At 41.8% G+C, this 8724-nt stretch overlaps 1 long non-coding RNA gene across 2 annotated transcripts; it reads left to right on the top strand.

Moving 5' to 3' along the window:
- The first annotated feature begins 3092 nt into the window (after positions 1-3092).
- LOC128327372 (uncharacterized) lies at positions 3093-8355 on the top strand. Of its 2 annotated transcripts, none has more exons than XR_008308607.1 (3): positions 3093-3198; positions 3728-3796; positions 8068-8355. It is a non-coding gene; the product is annotated as an uncharacterized LOC128327372 (long non-coding RNA). The 2 variants fall into 2 exon arrangements; XR_008308608.1 differs by lacking the exon at positions 3093-3198 and adding an exon at positions 3247-3315.
- The last annotated feature ends 369 nt before the right edge of the window (positions 8356-8724 follow it).

The following is an 8724-nucleotide window of genomic DNA, read 5'->3' as shown; positions in this document are numbered from 1 at the left end:
TGCCCAAGATCAATAATGAATGTTTCACAAAGGGATGATGCAAAACATGGCTGCCAACAGAATCAGGCTTATCTCAGTTTCCCACAAGCTGATTGCTATCTATTTATCATTAAACAGTGAGGGATAGCCAGGCAGAGAATTATAGTCGTTATAATTAAGTAATTCTATACATTAATTATGCCTTAGGTACCTCAACCCTTGATCATTTCAGTTGCCATTTCTACACCATACCAGCACTACAATACACTTTAGAAATAGGTACCTATATGTTTCTCCCTGTAGGACAAATAGACTGGGAGTGGGGGAGGATTCAGATCAGATCTCAAAATTAGAGGTGTGGGGAAGGGTGAAGACCCTCACCCCCAACACTGCAATGCCCCCCCCCCGGTTATTCTTCACCTCTTTAAAGAAAAGCAGGTTATCTCATCATAGATCTGCTGATGTCATGTTGATCCTAATTTAAGGATCAAGGCAGAGCTCTCTGCTAACTCTGCTGCCTCACACCAGGCAGAGGTCTTGTCTGTCAGGTTTGAGAGTATACATTCTAAAAGTGAAGATGACTGATAGTCTGACACAGAAAGACAGTTCCGTGAATGGAAAGAAAGTACTGGCCACTGATTTAACTAACTCCCTAATAAGGTGCTCAAATATGATGTTCTGCCTATTTATACATTTCTGAGACATTTTTGGCTCTCGGGTCAGAAAAAAACAATTGCTTCTGGTATTATGCATTCCTAAAATGCTGCCAAAAGAGCACAGACTGGATCTTTGTGCTTGGTTTTTTGCTAAGCAGCATAACAAAAACATAGAGGTAATCATGCAAAGAACCTTCCCTTTACAAAGACTGGCAGAATCGGGCGAGTAGAAAATTAATGGGATATTTATGAAATGTTTAAGTGCCTTCAGCCCATCAATCATTAGCAAACCAAACACCACCTCAAATTTATCATCTGCCAAGAAGCAGAATCATGTTCTGAATAATATCACCACACTCACTTTACAGAAGGTGAGGAACAATGCTGACAACTAAAATATTTATAAAAATGGTGGCTGACATTCCAACTAAGTTACTCGGTATTACTACTCAGGAGTTACTCTAAAAGACTATTTAATTTTTCTTCAGGTGCAGGAATGCAAAAAAAGTTATAACACCAGCCAGATATTATGTACTGATTCAAGCTGTAGTATTACAGTATAGCAATCTGAGGTACCATATATTAGCAGATGATCTTTGTGACTCAGTGTAAATAAAGGGCCTTTTTGGTGGCGGTGCCTTGGCTTCAGAACTCCTCTCTCCCTGAAGCTAGCCACACACCCTTCTTAGCCATATGTTGCCAGCTAGTAAAGATGCATCAATTGGACTACTGCATTGTGCTGTACGTGGGGCTGCCTTTGAAGACTGTTCAGAAGCTTCAGCTGGTCCAGGATGCTGCTGCAAGGATGCTCATGGGTGCAAGTTGCTTCATGAATGTCACACCCATCCTGCGGCAGCTTCCTTGGTTACCAGTCTACTTCCAGGCTTGATTCAAGGTGCTGGTCTTTACCTTTAAAGCTCTACAGGCTGGGGTACCTGTTGGAACTAACCCATATGAATCTGCCCCGGCCCTCCACTCAGCATCTCAGGTCCTGCTCTTGGCCCCACCACTAACAGAGATCTGGTTGGCAGTGACTAGAGACAGAGCCTTTTCGGTTATGGCCCCTTGGCTTTGGAACACCCTTCCTGAAGAGCTTCAGCATGCTCCTTCCCTCAATGGTTTTTAAAAAAAACCAATTGAAAACATCTTTTTAAATGTTTCATCTCTGTTTATATCTGGTAGGTTCTTTAGTTTTTATAGTTCTCAGTTTTTAGCTTTTAAAATAACTTTTAATTTGATTTTTTTTATTTTAAAATGAAATTTTAAATGTGGTTTTAGCTTGGTCTTTTAACTTGTTTAACTTAAATAGAACTATTAGTCTTGTTTTATATTGTATCTTTTTATTATGTTGTGAGTCACCACAAGCAGTAATGTACTGGAGGGGTGGGGTATAAATACTTTAAACAAACATACATACATACATACATACATACATCTGTTCAGGCAATCCTTTAATTGTGATTGGTTCATCTGGCTGTTGGATTGTTTTATATGTGCCTAATCTGTGGCAGGCGTGTTGTTTTATCTTATTGTCTGTGTTGTGCTATTGTTTTTAATTGGTTTACAAGGTAGAAAGGTAGTATATATCTGCTCATTATCCTTCATTGTCAATTAACTATTCCTTTAAATGTAAAAAATAAGACTTGCCATTTCCATTCAAAATTATGAGTAATGAATGATACTTAGTTTTCCTAAGGAAGTAGGTTTTATGGATTTAACTCTATAATTTACAGGAAGGTGTGTGGGTACTATGGAAAACTTTAAAGAAAATATTCCAGTTTATTTTAATTTATAGGTAAATTAAAATAAGTAATTTTATTTTACTTATTTTACTTAAAATAAAATAAGTAAAATAAAATAAGGAAAGTAAAATCTTATAAGTTTACATTTTACTTACGCTGCAGTTCTTAAACCACATCAGAATAATTCCATCTGGAGTACAGTCATCCCTTGCCAACTACTGTTTTACCAACCACAGTTTTGAGTATATGTGGATAAGAAATTGTTACAGGTCTTGCTGTGCACAAATCAATTTATTTGATTTGAGTTATACCTGAATCGAATCGCCCCCGATTTGTTTTGGGTCAAAATCTGGCCAGCTAGCACAGGGGCAATTAGTTTTGTCCATAAATCTTTCAAAACAGGTAGATTCGGGTACAAATCGTTTTGTACCCAAATCAATTCACACAGACAGCAGGTGCAGGAAGTGATTCTCTCAGCAGCAGGAGGGGGTGGAAAAAAATATCTCTTTTCTTTTCCTCAATCAGGAAAGCAGGAACAAAAAGCAGAGACACCACTCCAGGCAGCAGGCAGGCAAGGCAAAGAAAAGCTCCTCTGACTCTCTCGCTCTCTTTTCTCCCATGAGGCAGAAAGGCAGAATGGTGGCTGCCTGCCTCCTTAAGTGCATTTGAAAATCCCTCCTTCGAACTCCCGCCCACCCTTGTCCCTTCTTTGACCCTTCCCCTAGCCAATGTGGGGTCAGTCAGCCCTGGCAACACAAGATTTGAATGGAAACGAGCGAATCTGGAACCAGAAGGGAATTGCCAGACAATCGTTGCACACTGTAAGTCACCAATCTGAATCTTAGGGGGGCGGGATTTAAAAAAAAAAATCTGACACAAAATGGAGACAGCAAGAGAGATCACCACAAAATGGAGGTCTAAATCTACAAAATTTTCAGGTCCCAAATCCAGGCAATTTGTTTTGGACTTGAATCCGGCCAGCTAGCACAGGGGCAATTTGTTTTGTCCACAAATCGCCCCAAACAGGTAGATTTGGGTACAAATTGTTTTGTACCCAAATTGATTTGCACATCCCTACTTGCCAACCGAGTATCCACGGTTGAAGAGGGGTTTGTAGTTGTTTTTAGTAAATTCAGCAATTTGGGGGGTTCAGAAGTCCGATCTGCTCATTGCTCTTGGTGACCCTTGCTGACTTTGCTGTCCCTTGCAAATTTAAAATGCCTTTGAGTGATGGGGGGGAAGGTTTCAAAAAAAATTCCAGAGGTTTGATCAACTCATTCTTCTTGGCGATATTACAGGATTTTTTGTGATTTTTTTGGCTTTGTAATGTATTTTTCCTTTTATTTTTAGGTCTTTTTGCAGTCGTGGTCCCCCTAACCCCATAGACCTTAATGCTTCGCCAACCGTGGATTGCCAACAGTGAGTTTTTGCCAGAATGGAACCCTAGCACACAAAACTAGTCATTTAAAAATATTGTAACTACTTATAGCCTATGTAAGATAAAATAGCTTCCTACAGAGCAGTTCTACAGAAAGAAATAGGGAGTTGATGTCTCAGTTCTGTCTCAGGAGACAGAACTGAGGTTATTCTACTGATTTCTCAACAACGGCTGACATACTGCATAACGTTATGCATGTGTTGCAACATAACAGTCATGAAATTGCACAAATGCACTCTTGCAGAAGCACAAAAATTGCAGAGATGTAGTTGCATGACAGTAGACCACTATTTCCAATGGCTGTACTGTCATGCAACACCATTTGCACCATTTTTGTGTTCTTGCACAAGAGCACACTTGCACAAAGGTGATGTTGCAATCAGGAGCAGCTGGTCATAACAAACCAGGTCAGGTACCTGATGAATGGCCAAATTGCAGGCAGCATGGGGGAGAGAGGAGATGGGGGAGAGAGGAGCAAACAGAGCTCCTGGAACGAGAGGTAGCTGTGCCTCCTTTGGTGACCCCTGGCTCGTTAGGACCAGCCACTCCTGGTTGCAATGCACAGTACGCGGCAGTGTTTTATCGGGAAATTCTATTCACTGTTGCTTTTGTAAACCCTATGTTAAACATTCTCTAATAAAAGTCAATTTGTTGTGTACTATATCAGCCTATATATTCAGTTTTAAAGTTCTCACCCACCTAAAGGTGGCAGCTCTTCATAATCCAAACCTACTGCTGTTTCCAAATACTAGACTTACATAGAACATATTATAAATTTATTTATTTATTAAAAGATTTAATATATCACCCAGTCCACAGACTCAGGGCAGTGTACAAAGCAAGAACAGCATCTGAGATTTAGATGATGATGATGATGTTATTATTATTATTAAAGGGCAAATGCCTGGTGGAACAGAAATGTCTTCAATAAGGTTTTAAAGGCTGAAAGGGAGGAGGCAGACAGAATTTTGTGGGGAAGAGAATTCCAAAGTGAAGGGGCAGCAAGAGAGAAAGCCCTCCCACGGGCCCTAGTACTACGGACCTCTCTGAGACCAGGGATCAAAAGAAGGGCAACCTGAGGAGATCTCACAGGATGGGACAGGACTGGCCAGGAGAGGCGGTCCTGAAGGTAAACAGGCACTAAGCTCTGAAGGGTTTTAAAGGTAGGAACCAGCACTTTGATGAGTCCCTGCTAACTAGGGGGAAAGGCATGTTTAAAAGGCTGGTTTTCTTTTATTTAGCAGCGGGAGAGCAACTGTCCCTTTTCAACCCAGCAACACCTCCTTCCAGTAAATAGCTGTTTTCTTTTGGGGGTTTTGGGGGGGGCTTTTTGGTAGTGAGGCCTTTTGGGAGAGGAAGCCATTTTCTCATTCTTTTTGTTATGTAAACTGCTTTTTGATAACCTCTTTTGTTGTTCTTGTTGAACAGCAATGTATCAATATTTTAAATAACAATCCAACAATGATAATTGATGCTTGCTGTTCCACAGGCATTGATTATGGTTGCCAAATTAAAACTGCCCCTCCAAAGCTGATATTTGCCCCATGCGGGGAATATATAGATAACATAATGAACAGTGCAAATGATGGCGGGGGGAAATTTCAGTCGGGAAATGAGGAAATGGGGAAATGATGGCGGGGAAATGGTTAAACCCTTCCTCCTCCTGCTGTGGCACTAATCCTATTTCCCCTTCGGTTCTGCTTTTCACTTTTAAAAAACAGCACACGATACAATCACTGATCTCCTGCTGTCTCATCTAGACGAACTTTAAATAGAACCTCTCAGCTAACTACTTGGGATACTGATAAATATATAACTACATTTGCCATTAAGGAAGTTCAGCTGAATATAGGATTGTAAAATGTTTGCCTCTCACCAACTTCTATGTCTGAAGGCATTTCTGTGCTGTTTCTAAAAGCATTTATATCCCTGCCATATCATTCAGTTTTCATTAACTAGCATTTGTTCATAGCCTAAGCAGAAGAGATGGAGAAAAGAAATTGCCTACATACCATGGCTTAGATAGTGACTGCAATTCTCATTGCTTGTACCAATATACTGCAATGTAGTAGTTTGTTGTGTTTTGTGCCACCACTGTCTGTGGCGGAGTTGGGATGACAGAATGAGCATCATGTTTACTCTAGCTGTGAAGGTAATTCACCTTCTGTACAGAAACCACTTTGGCACAACAGTGCTAAAGCAAAAATAATATACCAGAGAGTTCAGAAGCTATCACTTCACATAGATGGATTGCAGGATCCAGAGGGCCCTATGGCAAAGCTCTGTAGTGGCCCCACAAGGCATACTGGCCATGTGCCCTGCTCTCCATGGGTGAACATGCATGAACTGCCCCTCAGCGGTGCCTGGCTATTGGGGAAAATAGGAACACAGGAAGCTGCCTTATATGGAGTCAGACCATTGGTCTATCTAGCTCTATATTGTCTACACTAACTGGCAGCAACTCTCCAAAATTGCAGGCAGGAGTCTCTCCCAGCCCTACCTGGAGATGCAGGGAATGCAGCTGAGACCTTCTGCATGCAAGCACGCAAATGCTCTTCCACTGAACTATGGAACCATCCCCTATGGGGAATATCTTGTAGAACTCACAGGTAATATCCCATCAAAATGAAAACCAAGGTGGACCCTACTCAGCAAAAGGGACAATTCATGCTTGCTACAAGGCCAGATCTCCGCCGCTCCCTGTTTACCATTTATGGACAGTAGGACAACATTAGGGGAAGAAAGGGGGCTGGACAGCTGGTCTTCCTGCACAGCAGTGCACTGGGAAAGGAGTGTCTGTCTACTGTTGCTACTCACCAATCCCTCCCCATTGGGCCCTGGTTTCGTAGGCAACAGCGGCAGCAGCAGACACTCCTTTCAGCAGTGAAGTTTCCATGTTCCACCTCGCTGGATTAGGGGTTGCTTAGGGAGGTGGCCATGTCACAGGTGAGCCCTTTAATGGGCATAGGCCCTCAACCCATTCTAGGCCTGGTGAACCCCTGACACCACCCCTAGTCCCACAGAAGAGGGTGCAAGTTAAGCTTTGTGCCTGAGGAAGCATGTGATAAGAAGCAAATGGGCTCTAAGTATGGTCTTTGTTATCTGTCCAGTTTAGTTACTACTAAGCTCTCTTAGCAGACAGGGGAGGGCAAATCAATCAATAATTGTGTGTTAACTATACAGAGAGAGGCTGAAATCATCTGCATGCAGGCCCACTGAATTTAGTAGGCTTCAGAACACAAGTCTGTAGTAGGGATGGAGCCATAAACTACAGACCTATAGATCAAGAGGAAGAGACTGTAGCTCAGTGGAAGAGTACCTGCTTTGAAGGAAGAAGGTCCCAGGTTCAATCCCTGGTAGTTATGCGTAGGTCTATGAAAGACTCCTGTTGGATACCTTGGAGAAATGCTGCCAGTCAGTGCAGGCAATACTAAGCTAGATGAACCAATGGTCAGACTCAGTATAAGACAGTTTGCTTTGCAATATAAATCATCAAGAAAATCAAAGGCTGAAACCCAGCTAACTCCACTGCCCCACTGCATGCTAGCAAGTGTGAACTTGAAAAGGATCCAATGAGAACAGGAAATAAGCTCTCTTGTTTCCAAGCCAGCAAGTGGATTTACTAATCATCACACTGACCTTACATTATTTCTTCTTTCATATTTTGGCCGTATTCATATGTAACACTGATCGACGGGTCCAGTGGACCTGCAGTTCTTCTCCCCACCCCACCCCGCTCTCCTGTCTGAATTTGAACGTAATGGAGAGCATGCAGTAAGTGAAACAGCAGAGAGGAGAGGGGACTGGCTGTACAGGCTTCCTTCTTGCATAAAGGACAGCCTACACAGCCAATCACTGCTGCAGAGAAGGAAAAGCTTCCTTCCATTTGAAGGGAATACAGCCTGCAGTTCTGAATTTGGATGCAGTGGTGGCTGAGTTGAACCTTGGGTTGGGTGACAAAATTCACTACAACCCGAGGGTTCAAATCAGAGTTACAGAGAGAAAGCCTCGGGTTGTTCACATCGTGGAACCAAAGTTGCACTCATTCAGATGCAACAGTTCGACAACCTCTGTCCCCTTAAACACCGGTTACATGAGAATGAGACCTCAAAGTCTATAGGCAGAGTTCTTTCCGCCCCATATTACTTACTATAGTAATTAGCAGCATAGGATTACTGTTTGTCCAACAGAAAGAAAGCTTGTTATGGAGCTGAAACTTCATATAATAAATGGTCTGTCTCTTTCCCTTAAGGGAGTGATATCTGATTCTTCTGCTTGTTTGAAGCTTGCCAGAGAGGAAGAAGGGGAAACACCAGGAAATAAGAAGAGTAAACCAGGGGCCCTCTTGTAGAGCTATGACTAACCACAATGGGTACTGATGGAAATGTTTCATGTGGTGGAATTAAGGATATTCACCCTAAATTACAAACCTTTTTCTACAGCTGAATTTGACATTTTAGCACATAGAGGTAGGAAGTAAAAGACCCACATCCAGAAGTGAAGTTTAGATGAAATATAAGTTTAGATGAAATATTATTCTTGGATGACTTGCTTTCCTCAAAGTTGGGTACAATTTATACTGGCTCAGCCTTTTATTTGAGAAAAAGGAAACTTTGTCATGAAGAAATAATGATGAAAAAAATAGCATTTGCATGCAGACTGCCATCTTTCATCCTCACAGCCTGAATCTCTTTCTCTCAGATATGATTGATCTTGAAAATAATAAGGTCATATTATCCTTTAACACTAGCAGACAGACAGTAGCAACTATCGGATCCTCAGGAACTGTTCATGGAGTAGCAATAGCACTAGAGTAACACATTGCCTTCCCATCTGCAGTATTACAGATTCTCAGAGAACATTCAGTATTACAGTATTCTCAGAGAAAGCCCTCAGGAGTTAGTCTTTG

This window comes from Hemicordylus capensis, chromosome 5, assembly GCF_027244095.1.
Source record: "Hemicordylus capensis ecotype Gifberg chromosome 5, rHemCap1.1.pri, whole genome shotgun sequence".
NCBI lineage: Eukaryota > Metazoa > Chordata > Lepidosauria > Squamata > Cordylidae > Hemicordylus > Hemicordylus capensis.
The sequence above is the reverse complement of the archived record's forward strand: the minus strand, read 5'-3'. Positions and strand labels throughout refer to the sequence as shown.